The sequence below is a fragment of the Numida meleagris genome, chromosome 19, assembly GCF_002078875.1.
Source record: "Numida meleagris isolate 19003 breed g44 Domestic line chromosome 19, NumMel1.0, whole genome shotgun sequence".
NCBI classification, from domain to species: domain Eukaryota; kingdom Metazoa; phylum Chordata; class Aves; order Galliformes; family Numididae; genus Numida; species Numida meleagris.
In genome coordinates, this window is record NC_034427.1 from 13,878,899 (window position 1) to 13,893,142 (window position 14,244).

Sequence of the window (14,244 nt, forward strand, 5' to 3'; positions counted from 1 at the left end):
CACTTTGGATATTAAGGGGCCAGCAGGGAGGGTGACGGGGAGGTCCCTGTGGACCCCACATCTCCACAATGCCACATCAGGTGTGAGGGAGATGGGCTGCTGTCCCCCCCACACTAATTGCATCAGCCTGTGCTCATTGGGATGTTGATTTAGGCCGGCGACAACAAGAGGGTCCGTGGGGGCTCGATCTGGTCGCTGACCATAGGAATGAGCTCATGGGGACCTATGGCCTCAGCATGGCCCAGCCTTGTGTCGCTGTGTGGGGTCAGGACCAGGCCTTGCTCCCACAAGGCTGTTGCTGTTAGGCTGTTGCCATGCCTAAAAGCTGAAATATTTCACTGTTTTTCTGCCACAAGGCAATGGAGATGGGGATAGTTGGGATACTAGGGGCAGGAGGAATGTGCTAAGCCCTCCAGGGGTGTCCCCTTCACACCGTGAGCCAGGCCCCAACGGTGTCACCCCTAGTGCCAGCCACAGTCCCCCCGGTGGCTTTGTCACCTCCCCAAAGACAGACAGCTGCTGGGCCTGCACCATGATCAGATGCTGGTGGCCCTGTGCCACCCATGGGTGCCTGCCCTTGGGTGCTAGCTGCAGGCTATGTCCCATGGGAGTAATACTACAGCACTCAGGTGATGGCCTGCTCCTGCCCACTATTCTCATGCTTCGCTTTCCACCCTGCCTGGCCACAGCACCAGCCTGAGAGCACCCACCACCGAGCTGTAATCACAGTGTCTCCAGCAAACCTGAGAGAACCAAGCCAGACAGCCACACAGCCGTCTGTCCTTGGGCATTAGAGATTTGGGGAAACCCTACTGGAGCACCTATGGGACATGCACCCAAGCTGCACTCACAGGACAGGTTCCAGCATGACCTAAGCTGCTGGCATGCTGCGCCTACTCCTTGTTAACTTTATCGAGGTAAACTGTAATCCCTCGTGTGGCTGCAGGACAGTGGGGTGGCAAGGTCCTCGCTTCATCCCAAGGCAGGGCCTGCCCTTCCTGCAGCCCTGCAGTCTGCTGCCTACCCCTGCCCCTCTGCCTACCTGTCCCTGCCCCTCTGTGCTGGGCATGTTGTGGTCCACTTCCCCAGGTGGCTGCATCCCCCTGGGAGGAGTGGACAAATCCCTGGGGGGACATTTGTGGATGAATATTACAGGAAACTGGGCATCAACATGAGATCAGAATAAAGCTCTTATACCATTCTGTCACAGCCCAGCAACATGCTGGGGGCTCAGCCATGCTCCCCAAGACTCCATCCACATTCTGCTGCTGGTATGGGGTCCTGGTAGGCTGCAGTGCCCGGCCAGCAGTTACCACATGCCATCCATCAGCCCTGGGCTGCACTGTGCCTCCTCACACAGAGACCTTCTTGAAAGAACCTCCTAATTGATTTTCAGCACCTACTTAAGGCCCTCCAGGCCATGCCACTCCCCACAGACATGAGCTCATGCTGACTGATGGCATGTGCTGCCCCACGCCAACTCTTATGCCCACAGCAAAACATCTTCTGCTGGTCCCTGGCAGCACAGGCAGGCACCAGGTGAGGCCTGTCCAAAAAAATGAGAACTAGACCATGGGCAAAGCTCTTCAGCTACACTTTTAAATGGAAAGTTATGAACAGAGCCAGTTCCTTTGTGCTCACCTGAGTACATCTCCGTTACCTGCTCATCTCTCTTTACACTGCCCTGCCGGCGCCATGCTTGTGGACAGCTTCCTGGTTTGCCGCCAGTCCTTGGATGCCACAGATGCTTTCTTCTGTTGGACCACAGTCCCAGCATATGAGAGGGAACATCTACAGGGATTTACCACTGTGTTCCTGCAAGCTGGACGCCAGCACTGGATACCAAGGGCACAGCGGCAGTGCACACAGCTGGAGCTTGGAAGCACCCACAGCCACTGCCCAGCTCCTGCACACATCAGTCTGACACTGGGGCATGGGAGAAGGCCCCAGAAGCAAAGAGCTTTGCACTCTGGAAATGTGTCATGTCTACAAGCCAAAATAATGTTGCACTGAGAAATGCTAGGTGGTCCTTAAGCATCCAGGCAGGAGATGTCCTGCATGGCTGAATTGCCTCGATACATCCCTTTCTGAGATTTTTATGGCAAAGGTTCTTCATTTGCTTCCCTTCCAACTGAACTAGTCCCATGGGCACCTTCTTCCAGTGCTGGCAAGGCTTAGAATCCTCAGAGAATAAGGACTGGCATTAGGGTCTTTTCTGAGGGGTTCTGGGGGGTTCTGGGAGCTGATCCAGGGGGAACATGCCCATTCTGAGCACTCCCCACTCTCCCATTCCTTAGACTCCTGCTCCTCAGTGGATATGCACTTTTCCAGGGGATTCTCCTCACCCAGTAGAATCCTTCCCAGCTCCTTCCCTGGGCTCTGGGCTCCTGAAGCAGACTGCTGGGTTCTGGCCAGAGCACATTTGGGACCGAACCTGCATGTGAAGCAAGAGAATTGTCTGGCACACACACACACGTGGGGGTGAAATCCACCAGGGCTGCATCCTACCGAGACACCTTGTGCCTCTAAGGAAGGGCAGGAGAGCAGGAGCTAGTGGGGCTGCTCAGTGCTGTGGGGAAGACTGAATCTGTGTGGGGATGAAAGGGTTAAAAATCATGGCAAAAGCTGCAAATGGGTTTCACAGCTGGCCTCTTCACCATCATGGAGCCTCTGCAGGTTGTGCGTTTGTCTCTGGATGTAAGTCCCTGATGGGGTGAGGGGCAAGGGACCCCTGGTACCTGCAGGTGGAAGTGGGGCAGGGCTGGGAGCAGCAACGGGGCACAGCTTTGTTCAGGAGACACAAAAAATGGAAAGATGAGATCACTGTGCAGTGGTCATGAAGGATGTGATACGGGAGAACAAGGAGCTATTGTAACCCTACACCGCCAGGGAAAAGCCAGCTGCGGGGTCACCTCCTCACACACCTCGTGTGACAAGGACCGGGTCTCCGGGCAGGATGCTGCTCATGGGACACACACAGCGTGGGGAGATGCAGCCTCTGGAGCAGTTTTGCTATGGCAGCATGGGTGCATCTGGCCCTGGTGGAGAGAAACAGCTGGGAAACACCGGGCACAGTGCTGGGCATGTCCCATTGTGGCACTCCCAGAGCTCAGAGCTATTGCCTGTGCAGTGATTCTGAACAGCGCCGTGGGCTCTGATAGAGACAAACCAAGAGCATTTCCCTCATTCTCCTCCCCCTGAGCCTCTCTCTTAATGGCAGTGGCACAGCGTGTTGGTTTCAAACGCTGCCTCTGTGCCACGGGGCTGCGCCGTGCCTGCACCAGGGATGCACAGGGACAAGTAATGGGACTCGGTTAGCCCTCGGTGTTCAGTTTGCCTGGACGGGACCAGGCACTAACCCAGAAGTCTGTCCCCATTGTGACACCTTCAGCCTCCTGCCCACGCGCGCAAGTAGCCTGAGAGGGCAGAGCACCACGAACTCTCCAAAGCCCCCTTCCCCCGCAGCGCAGCTCCCCCAGCCCCGCCTCCCCCCGCTGCCGCAGCCTCGGGGACCGCGCTCCTCCCGCAGCCCCCGCACTCGCAGGACCCACAGCAGCGGCGGTGCACGGCGCGGGGCTGCAGACTTTCTGTCTGCACGGGGACTTCCTGTCCCTGTGCTGCGGTGCCGGTGAGAAACCAAAGGCAGCTTGTTTGGCTGCCGGAGCCGCTCCTCGCTGACTGCCCCTTTCTGTTGCTGTTAGGAATAATATACCGAGAGGTCTGAGCGTAAATTGAGTTTCCCAGAGCCAGACTGGTGGGGAGACTTTAATGGGAAGGAAAATAAACGGTGTATTCGGCATTTGGGGAGAGGTGTGGTGCTGGCAGAGGGGCGCAGGGAAACAGCTCTGCTTGATTCCTTTTTTTTTTTTTTTTTTACTGTTTGCTGAAGGAGCACACGTATGCGTGCCCTCGTGTAGGATTTGTTTGCTTCCTGAGATGCCAAGGAAAAGAGAGGCATTCTGAAGGAGCTGTGAGAGAGCCCTAGGGCTCTGGTGTGCTGGAGTAGAGCAGTGTCCTATCCCGGCCTCGCTGTGCCGTGCTGCGGGTGCAGGGACTTCGCAGTGCCGAGCGCTACCACTGCACATTGATTGCTTCTCAGCACAATGCAGTGATTCAGGAACTCCAGAAAGGCGCATGAGTCATGCTGCAAATTTCCCTGGACAAGTTAGAACCGTAAAACACACTCACATGTGCTAAGCCACACTAAAAATTCCTCTTGCTCAGGAGCAATCCCTGTTGCCTCTTCCCAGCTCTTGCAGTGGCTCCAGCTCTGCCTTGGGATCATTGGGTGGGATCTGACTGCTTGTAGTGCCCAGAGGATCCCTGCAGGTGTGGTGGGATTTGCTGGGTGCTCTGTATGCTTGGGTTCAAATGGAGGGGGTTTGGGATGCAGGAAGTCAAAAGTGCCATATTTTCTCACTTGCTCATGCATGATGAGCACAAGCAACCCTGTTGTCCCATAGCCTGTGCCCACCTGACAGACCCTGCCCGCGCATGGCCCCAAGTTCCCCCATGACACCAGCGGCTCCCTTGACTCAGCGCCATGCTTCATCTTTTTTTTTTTGCGAAGCCTTTGAAGTCCTTGGGCAGACAGTGGGGCTTGAGGACGTATCTGTGAGTCAGGAAAATCTCCCTGGCAGCTCATGTCTCCCCTGGGCTGGGGGCCATGGACTTCCCCATCACCGGCCCTGAGCAAAGTCGGCAGCTTTGGGAAAGTGCTGGTCTTTGAGAATGCTCACTGTCAGCCTTTGTAAAACATCAGAGATGGGAAGTGAAATTGCACATTTACAAAAATATTTGCTTGGACACATATGAAGACTTTTTAAGGGAAAGGGGCACTAGTACTGAATTTCTTTACAGCATGCTGATCTGCTGTCCAGCTCCCTGCTGCTGCTCACTCCCCATTCCTCTGAAATGCCAACACACACATCCCAGCAGACAGCTGCCTGTTTACCAGCACAGCCCCTGTGTCTGTGTGTGGGGCACCCGTGGGTGCTGCTGGAGCAGGGCTGATCCCAGCTGCTTCCTCTGAGCTGCTGGGTCCCCGAGCACGGCCACAGCACCAGATCCTCTGTCTGTGCCTTATCCTGCTGAGTAACACCAGTGCACATCCATACATGGGGAAGAGCTGGGCGCAAGGCTTTCTGTCCTGTCAGAACACTTCAGCGCTCAGTAAATAACATTCCTGCTAATGCTGGTATGTGGAACACTTCCCTGACACTCTGACTAATGCCCGAGTCATGGCTGTAGGGCTCCAGGCTACGCTGGGGTGGGGGCTGCGGCACATGGAGGAGCCCCATGGGGTTGGGGATGCACCCCTGGAGGAGCTGCACTGTTCGACTCTCTGGGTGCAGGCTGAACTCTCGAGGCCATCCTGGCCCTGTCCTAGCAGCTCCAGGGCACATTATGGTGATGAGAAGAGCAAGAAGGTGGTGGCTGGAGCCAGGTGCATCCCTGCCAGCCTTGTGCATCCCAGGACTGACTCAGAGTGGTTCCCTCCACACTGCCAAATCTGAGCTCAGGCTCATTCACAAATCATTCTGTTTGTGCCAGTGTGAGCATGGGAAGGCACTCCCATGGCATCCCCAAAGCCTGCTTCCTGCAGAGACCCCCAACCTGGGAAGCACTGCTGCCCTGCTGGGATGTACAGCACAGTGGCAAGCACCAGGAGGGCTCTGCTGGACAGTCCCACTGTCACTGTTTTCAGGTCTGGGATTACTCCTGCCTGTGATGCAAACATGAATAAAAGCAGAGCTTTGGGCCACCTCCAGTCACCCTTGCGTTGTGCAGATAGGGGAGGCCAGAGGGGATTTCTGGATCTGTTCCTCTCCAGATGTGACTTTCCATCTGGGCAGCTTGTGCTGTGTGTGCCCAGCTCTGCGGGCTGCATGCACCTGCTGCCAGAAGAGCAGATCTGTTCTCCACACACAATGGGCGATACTCTCCAGCCATGCCTCTTCCAGTCTCCAGCTGGGAATACCTCTGCTCAGCCATGTCCCTGCTAAGCACCTGGCAGACCTGACACAGACATCTGCCTTGAGCAAGAAGGAGTCAGAAGTGGGATGATGGCCTTCAGGGACCCAACGACAAAGAAGTTACCACCCTAAACTGATGCAATAAGGCTCGCAGCTTGCTTTATGGCCTTAAAGGAAACTTCAGACTACAAAGGCTGAGAGGACAAGCTTGCAAGTGGTTGCATCACAGCTCTATGTCCTTGGAAGGGAGGCCTGGCTGCATTATCCTGCTGCTGGGGGAGGCCACAGGGAGCACCACTCACTGCCACTACCAAGGAAATGTGGTGTGGGATCCCCTTGGGCATGGGATGTTGGCCTGCATCCCTGCAGCACCCCTACAGCATCTCCACAGCATCCCAGAAGCATCCCTGCAGCATGTTTCCCAAGCTCTTCACTTGGCCCTGGCTCTGCTCTTCCCACTCCAGGACTTGGCTAGATCCTGGTGCGCTAGCCACTCTTACTGCCTCCAGAGTGCCCATGCAAAGCCAGCAGTGCTTCCCAGTGGGAGACTGCCTGTCTCTGCACTCCTCTCTGCCAAGCTCTCCATGAGTAATGACACAAAAGTGCTTCCCGCCCTGTCCCCAGCGCTGTGCTGCTGGCTGAGCCATTCTCAGGCTTCCCTCTCACTTCTCCGTCTCTGCTTTTACATCAGAGCCGTTCCCATCTGCCTGTCTGCTCTTCTCCCCCAGCACATCTTCCAAACTGCATGAGTGCCCCAAACAAGAAACAGCCCCATGCCATATCCCCACCAAGGGGACAGCTGGGACACATGATGCCTGTGGAGTGCTGAGTCCTGACCAAGTGCCATGATGGGTGCCCACAGCTCAGGGATTGAGTTTAGGACTGTGGCAAAGCCTGGTATGTGTGCACCATGGCTGGGTGCAGCTGGGAAGTGCAGTTACAGGGAAGTGAAATGAAAATAAAACTGTGGTCTTTCCAGCTGGTTCCTGATGCCACTGAAAGTCTGGTGGGGTGGCAGCCACTGTCTGCACTCTGCAGGACTGCCTCAAGTGGGACAGAGAAGGGCAGGGATGAAATGGCACAAGGAGGCATGGCAGGGAGGTCCAAGGAGAGACATCTGGCTGGGGCTGCAACACTGAGAAGAGGATGGAAGCCGGGAACAAGTGCTTGGCTTGGTCAAGAGTGTCTGACTGCCAGCAGACACATCTGTTGTGCAAGATGCATGCTCACAAAGTGCCTTTTGTAGCTGGATAGCAACAGAAAGCGGTTTTGCAACAGTCCTGGATGATCCAGTGAGTCGTGCACTTTGGACAATAACCTGAGTGTTGTTCAGGTGGGGGAAGCGGGGGCTGCTTCCCGTGACAACCTTTTGCATGTGAGCCAGAGCCAGGGTCATCTCCAGAGGTGACATCATTTACAGCTGTCTGTCCAGAAACATCAGAACCTTGTCAGGAAGGGAGAGGGGATGGCTGATGGCACCAGCTGGGGCAGGGACATAGGACACGAGGCACGGGATGTGGGATGTGGGATATGGGATGTGGGATGTGGGACATGGGACAAAGGCCATGGGACACAAGAGCTCTTCCTTCCCACAGCCCCTTCAGGATGCAGGTTGACTGGTGATGCCCATCAGCATCATCCCCACCTGCCAGCCTGGGAATGTGCTTGGTCTGATGTTGTTTTAGGTCTCTGCTGCCAGCAGGGGAAGAGCTAAGCTCAATGCTCAGATGTTTCTCCCAGATCTGGACTAGGCTGCATTTCAAAAATGCTCCTAAGTGCTGCTGCAACCTGGTTAGCAGGACAGGAAGTGAAGAGAAAGACGCAGCTGAGGAGCCTGGGGATGCCAGTGAGATAATGTGAGGGAATGTTAAATATTACTGCATTCACAGGATTATTTATCTGTCACAAACAGAGGCAGCCAGGAATCCTCCAGGGTGTGTAGCTCAATTTAGACCCCATTAAAGTTCCTTTTATTCCCTGCATTTTGGCTGATGTTAAAACAGTGTCTGAATTGCTCCTGTGGGAGCTGGCTTCCAGGACTGGCGTCAGGGCTGCTGCTTGCAGCCAAGCTACCCCACTCTGCCTGCAGCTCCACGTCCCTCCTGAGCTCCCTGGGTCCCCCCAGGGCAGCGCTGTGAAGGGGATATGCTGCAGGGCTGGGGCAGGAGGCAGGGAGAGAGGGTGGAGCTGAGTGCTCTGCTGGCACCTGCTTGGGCTGCCAGATTTTCTTGGGATTTCTTTTTCTATTCCAAAATAGGAAAAAAATCGGAAAGCTCTGCAAAGATGGTGCACTGCACTATCTGGCCTGTGACTCTGGGCAAGAACAGAGCAGGCTGAGAAAAACATCCCGATTTCATCACTCCAAAGCATTTTCTTTCAGTGTTGCTTAGCTTTCCTGGTTTTGGAGAACCTTCATTTCTAAGGAAAGCCTGCTGTGAGCTAGCAGTGTGCTTAGTTTGGGGGGAACATGCCAACATCAGGCAATTCTGAAAGTCTCCAGCCTTTTTTCCCAAAACCATGCAGCAGTGGAGCCTCCTGGGCTAGGACCAGAGGCTACCCCAACAGCAATGGAGCACAAACCCTGCACACAGCTTCATGCTGTGGCCTTGTGGGTACCAAATGTCAGTAACCAGGGACGGCAGTGACACAGGGACAGTCTGCGTCACCACACCGTGTGCCCACAGCTGTGCCAAGGTGATGCTGCCAGAAAGGATAAAGCATGGGTGAGTTGAGCCGGAAGTGTCCCCTAGCAGTGACGGGACAGGGGACAGTGGGAATTATGGCGCAGAAGTGGAACAGACAATTTACAATCATTGCACAGCAATGAGTCGGGGCTGCTTCAAAAGGAACCGCCTTTAAATGGATCAAGCCCCAAGCCAAAAGCATAAACACTGGGAGGAAGTTTGGCTGAGGTTAAATCATGTTTTATTTTAAAATCTTCCTATCCCTGTTGTAAGATGGAAAGTCTCCATCTGAAAAAGCGAAACTACGATTGGAAACAGTCTGCAGTCATTAAGTTTATGCAGCTTTTTTTTTTCTCTCCAGCTTCTCAAGTAAAATATCAACTGGCTCCACTGTCAGGGACAGGAAACATTAGTAATAAGCTCACAGATTTACATTTTCCCCAGGGAAACACAGGAATATCAGAGATCAAAAGTTGGAGAAAGGAGTTATTTTTATACAAAGTGATTTGCAACCAGCATTCATTGGGGGGAGTAAATAAATTACAGGCCCTTCACTTTGGGGTTGTTTAAGTTCTTTTTCCTTAGTGCTGTTCCTTTTAACTACTGTAAAGAGTCTGTCAGGGCTTACACGGAGTAACAGCAACTTCCCCACCTGCAGAAAGAGCCTTTTCCAGCAAAAAAACGCAACAGCCATTTGTAGTCATCCCCAAGTGCCATGTAGCAGGGGCTGCAGAGCAGAGGTGTCCCGGGAGGGTCAGGGTGGGATGGGGACACTGACATGGGACTCAATTAGGATATGGGACATTGGGTATGGGGCATGGGACTTGGGACATTTCCAGTCAGATGCACCCCAGCACCCTGCGTTGGCTGGGCAGCGTTGCAGGATGTTCCCACCCATGCTGTGAGACTCATGGTTGATTCAAACAGAGCACAGCAGTTGCCACCAGTGCCCTGTCCTTGGGCAAGCAGGATGGCTCCAATGGCCCTGATGACCAAGAGCCACCACCTGGCTCCGTCAGCTCGTGCCCAGGCAGTGTAACCTTGAGCAGTGGCTGCACATCCTGGCAGCACCACAGCAGTGCAAAGCCAGCCCCACCAGGGCAGAAGCACTGGAAACTCTGAGCTGGGCCCTGTGTCATCCATTAATGGCAAGGCGTTCGCTGGCCAGGCAGGATAATGAATGATAGTTTTAGGTACAACTGGAAAAAGCAATAAAATAGTCTATTAGGATGACACAGTGGTGAGCAATGGCCACGAAGCACCACACAGCCAGCAGAGCGGCTGCAGCAGCACTCCAAGCTGGTGTGTAATGGATTCCTGCCTGGGACATGGCTCGCAGAGACATCCCCATCCCACTGAGGCTGGGAACCGCGCTCTCCTTCTCCTGCTTAAAAATACGTGCCCATAAACCTGGTTTAAGAATCCCTTAAGGTTCATTAATGTCACAAGCAGCAGAGGAGGAGAGAGCTGGAAGGCCTTGAAGTGCATGTCGGAAACACTCCAGAGAAAACTGTAAATGCTGCCGGGATGAACTGCAGGCTCTGGAGGATCAGTTGTGCTGGAGGACTATTTATTTTCCAGTCTATTTTAAACACTAGACTGTTTCAGATAAGAGCTGCCTGTGGTGGCAGACAGGATCGTGGGACTGGTGTGCAGGAACTCATGCCAGATTCATTTCTGGGGAGTATTTCCTCTCTGCCTTGATAAATCTGACTTGTCTGCTGTACCAGGTTACTTCCTTTGGAATTCTCTCTCTTTATTATTACTTATTAAAATTGCCTGCAAATAGCACTTGGGCTTCATGCAACATCCTGTGCTAACCATTCATTCTCCTCGTTATCTCAGAGCTGACAATTCCCACCAGTGCCAGAGAGAGTGGGTGGAAAATTGCCTTGAGAAGAAACAGAAATGACCATCCCTTATGGCGAAGCTCAAGAAATCACATTTGTGGGGCTGGAGAGGGCAGGAGATAAGTGGGGACTTCCCCCTTTCAAACGCATGCAACATCCCTGTCCCTGGGCCAGGCAACACCGCTGAGCATTCCCACCACCGCACGTGGGCTCAATCAGTGAGCATCTGCTTCCCATTGCAGCCCCAGGGCTGCTCTCCTCCTGCTGCCTCCTGCCATGGTGCTAATTTTACATGCAGGGCTGCACAGTGCTGCAGGGTGGCAGCTCTCAGAGCGGATGGGGTGGGCAGGGGGCAAGAAGCAGGGTGAGTATGGAGCTGCCAGCAGCTGATAACACATCCCAGGGCTGTCTGGTGCAGATGGCACATGGATGGATGGGATGCAAGGGGATATTTTCAGAAAGTTCCGCTTGTGGTGATGGCTTGGGGACATGCTGAGCCCTGATGATGACACAGGCCTGCAGCCATGCCCAGCACCAGAGAGAGAGACTTGAAGCGTGGGCACCTTTCCTGGATGGCATGTGAGAGATGGGCTGGGAGCTTGAGAGAAGCAAAGCAACCAAGCCTGCCACAGCTAAAGCATGAGAGCAACTTCGTGTGGTGTGCCTGGTGCACGTGGTGCGTGTGGTCCCCGTTTGTTTGGCTCTTCTGCCACCGGAGCTTTTGCAGAATATTTTCTGCAGTTATTTTGAGTTCCCTCAGTGCAGACTGGGAATGACATTTGTGCTCTGGGGGATAAACTGTAGACTTTTGACATAAGGGTAAGCTGTTAATTTGCCAGCAGCAGAGACAAAGGGAAAATCATAGAATCATAGAATCATAGAATCACAGAATCACAGAATGGCTTGTGCTGGACCTCAAAGATCATCCAATTCCAACCCTCTGCCACAGGCAGGGTTGCCGACAGCTAGACCAACCACTAGATCAGGCTGCCCAGGGCCCCATTCAACCTGCCCTTGAATGCCTGTAGGGACAGAGCACCCACAACTTCTCTGAGCAGCCTGTTGAAAAAAGAGATAGCTCATACAGTAATGGATCCAGTAAATGGAAGCCCCATACTGCTGTCCTTCAGCCTTGTAAAAGTAGAGGTGGAAATCTACTGCTGTAAACTGAGTTCATTCTGGGAAATAGTGATATTTGAATGCTACTGATCACAGATAACAGCTGACACAACCAGGTTAGTGCATTTATTTACCCAGGTACTTCTCTTGAGCTAAAATAACTCCTGTGCTTAGTCTGCACCTCTGTAAGGTCTGAACCATGGCTGTTCTTTACAGGGAAGAGAAAAACCCCATCCCCATTCCCCCTGCACAAGACTACATTTGGCAGATGGATGCTGCGGGCTGGAGGATGTGGAATTGGCTGAGAATGCTCTGGTGGTCATAGTGCAGGGCCTGAGGGACTGTAGGGCTCTGAACTTTGGGGGGGGCATGGCATGGGGACATTCAGAATACGGGACAATCAGGACATGTGGCACTCAGGACATGGGACACTCGGGATGTGGAACACTGAGGACATGGGTTGCTGAGGACATGAGGCACACAGGATGTGGGACACTCAAGATGATTCTCCAGCCCTGGGGCCACGGCAGCAGCTGGGAGCTCTGTGCCCCTTTGCTGGCCCAGTGACCACCATGAATCAAAGCAGCTCACTGCACAACCAGCAAGTGAAGGGCTCTGCTCTGCTTCCTGCCCCTCTAATCTGCGCATCACCCAAGCAAGGTGGGGGGAGGAGTTCCCATGCTGCATGCTCGCCCCCGGCTGTGCTGCCCAGCGCTGACATCCTTTCCTGACACACATTGGTTTCCTGCGCACCACTCTCACGCTACTTCCTACCCCCAGTTAATATCTATGGTGCACTTTGCTTCACGGAGCGAAATGGAGGGAAAAAATGAAAAGAAAGTGAGCAGGGTTTTCTATAAGGCCATCCTGGCAGCTGCGTGCTGGTGGTTCCAGCATTGCAGCCCAGGTGCCATGGTGAGGGGCACTGCACAGCAAGCAGAGGGCAAACAAAGTAGCAGAATGTGCAGCAGTGTGCTGCGCAAGGCAAGGGCAAGGGGTTCTGCTCCCTGATGATGCCCGTGGCACTGTTATATGATTTTCTCATTTGGGGTGAAGCAGTGCCATGTCCCCAGCTGCAGTCACCCATGGTGTGACCCCAAAGCAACAGCTCTCCCTGAGTACAGCCAGCCAGTGTTGGAGCCAGGGGAACAGCAGGTGCTCTGCTCCCTGCGGGCTGGGCAGTGTCTTGGGGTTCAGTGTGCACAGGGTATCACTGTTGCAGACGTGCTCCCAGCTGCACACTGCAGGGCCACCATCCAAAACCTCCTTCTGCCTCCCCAGCAAAGTGGGAAAAGCTCTTAATGGCTGCAGGCCTGCTTTAGTAAGCGGATTAGGGCCAGTGAATAGGAACTGTCTCTCTAATGAAGTGCTATTACCAACAGGCTAATTGAGTAATGACATAATGCAGGCCCTTGAAGCACTTTATAGCGGCTGTGACTCTGTGCCGCCGAGCACCGCCGCTTCCTTGCCATGGTCCGTGGTGTCTCCAGCGCAGTGAGGCTCATGTGCAATACTGCGGCTTCATGGGGGCAACAGACAATGTGTCGCCAGCATAACCCTGCGTGGAAAATGTGGAGGTGGAGGGAAACCCATAGTAATTAGCTTGGGAGACGCCAATCTCTTCACATGTGAAACATGAGACTTTTTATGAAGGAAAGTCAAACAGGCCTCACAGTGCTTTCAGTGAGCCCAGTAAAACAGAGGTGATCCATAAATATGTATGTTATGATGGGTTTAAAATACTTTCTGATGATTTTCTAGGCAGATCTCCAGTGTGTTACAGCACAGCATCGCTATTGTGGAGCTGCAGTCTCGGGCCAGTAAAGTGCGCACTGATCCCTACAGGGAGGAGGAGGGCTTTATGTTTGTGCTTTTCCCCTCATGCTGAGCTGGGAATCCTCCGATGAAGGAACTGCAGAAAATCCAGTGGGTTTTCTTCCCACTTGGGGCTCTCCTGCTCCTTTTGCATTCACCACACTCTTTGTTTCTCTGGGAAGACCTGCACCTCTCCAGCCCCTTGCTATCAGTTTATCATCTGATTAAGGATTAATTTGATATAATTGCTTGTGTCAGTAGCCCAGAGCCAGAAAAACAATAGCTACACCTGCAGCTTGCTTGTGAACTGCCTCCTCATTGTGAGCAACTGATGGACAGAGGCTGTTACGCCTCTACATGTTGACATGAAGAGCTGTGATCCCCTGACTCTGCACCTGTTGTCCTTCTGTGGGCACACAGAAAAAGCAAAGACTACCCAGCCCTGGAATCACCAGGTACCTCATGTACCTGCTGACTGCCCCTCAGCTGTCCTGGCTTTTGCGCAGCTCCTGCCTTTCATTCCCCAAATCCATACCAGCTGCACAGCCATGATTCCACTATTAGCCTTTCCCCGAGTCCTGCCCTACTTCTGGTCACTCTCCGGCCCCTCCCAGAGCTCCTTTCAACCCATAACTCAGCACCAGGTCAGAGAGAGGGAAAAACTGGGGAAGCACACACACTTTGTGGTTTCCCTTGAACATTTGAATGGACTCCAGCAGCTGCAGGGTTGTACGTGCTCGTTCAGAGGTCCCCCGTGGAAATGAAAAGAGTCGTTCAAACATGTGATGCTGGCAGGGTGTT